Genomic DNA, 1,521 nt, shown 5'->3' with positions numbered 1-1,521 from the left:
TGATGCACTGACAGAGAAGCCAAAGCACATTTCTATCTGCTTATTTTCTTGATTGCATCTTGTTTTAAAAGTAACCTCTTTAAATTAGCTTATATGGCTTAATTACATCTGTTACAGGTAAGTGCAAAGAAAAACAACGTATGCTGTTGTACTCTTAATTTGGATTGATTTACACTTGTCTTCCCATAGCACCAGACTGTATTTCAGATAAAGCCACTCTTCTATATTGACAATTCAGCCTCGACAACAATTGTGAGCAGCTTTTCGCTCACAAACGGCATTTACACTGTTTGGAGAAAATGGTTAAAAAAGACACTTTTGGTTCAGGGGTTATGAATGGTAAACTTCAGGATATGATTTCAGCCGACTCTCAGATTTCTCTATGTTTAAAACTTCATTGCATGTTTTTGTCTCCTACAGCAAGGCAGGTGCTTCATTTATTCTCTCAGCAGTTGGTCCAGCAGCAAAATCTGCCTTCACTTGATGCTACATCTCTCATCTGTCATGTTTTTTTGCAACCACTTTTACTCCCTTCAGAAACAAACTTTGAGCTTAATGTATTTTGTAGAGTAAATGTCACCCGTTCTTTTTCTTTTCCATTATGCTGAAGGTCTGTAGTTTGGAAAAGATGCCACAGACACACAAAGCAAATGCTCAGCAGCTACATAACTGAGAGCCTTTTCTCGCTGACATTAAATTCCATTAAAAATTTAATAAAAACACCCCTCTCCAACATATAAACATGTATAGTCATTAAATGTATCACTTAAGCTCAGGTTAAGTAAAACAGGGCACAGAAGACTTAAGCATTTTTACAAAAAGCATATAGCCTACTGCAGAACACTGAACTTCTCATTCGTACTTTTAGAAATGCTAAAACTCTGCTGCCACCAAGTGGACAGAAAGTCTTATTACACATTTAGGATTTTTTTTTCAGTGTGATGAAGAAAGACATTAGGAGAGAAAGACTGGCTGGTGGAACTAATGATAGATGTTTTTATATCGCTAATGTTAAATGTGAGTAATTGTGTGAAAAGAAACCAAATGACCTACATTATGTGGCCAAAGGTATGTGGACGTAACTTTGGTCAGGGGCTGTTTTTCATTGTTTGTATGAGGCAAACCCTTATGTTCTAAAGAATGGGAATCTTAACACTACTGCATGCAATGGTGTTTTAGACAATAGTGTGCTTTCAACTTTCTGGCAAATGTTTGGGGAAGGTCTGTTCCTGTTTCAACATGACAATGCCCCTGTGCATGAAGGTCCATACAGAAAAGCTTTGTCTCAGATTAGTGAAGAAGAACTGCAAGGAGAGCTGATCTCTGAACACCTTTGGGATGAATTAAAATACTGACAGTAAATCTTGCAGCCAGTGTGCATAATCATGTGGTGAGTGGATGGATTTGGAATTAGGTGTTGAACAAATACACAAAAGTTTTAATGTGCTGGTGTCCACATACCTTTGGTAATGTAGTATATTACAATTATTTTCTTTGTCTTCTTTACTCTTCTGCTTCATC

The sequence above is a fragment of the Micropterus dolomieu genome, linkage group LG05 (genome assembly GCF_021292245.1).
Source record: "Micropterus dolomieu isolate WLL.071019.BEF.003 ecotype Adirondacks linkage group LG05, ASM2129224v1, whole genome shotgun sequence".
Lineage (NCBI taxonomy): Eukaryota > Metazoa > Chordata > Actinopteri > Centrarchiformes > Centrarchidae > Micropterus > Micropterus dolomieu.
Note: the sequence above shows the minus strand (reverse complement) of the source record.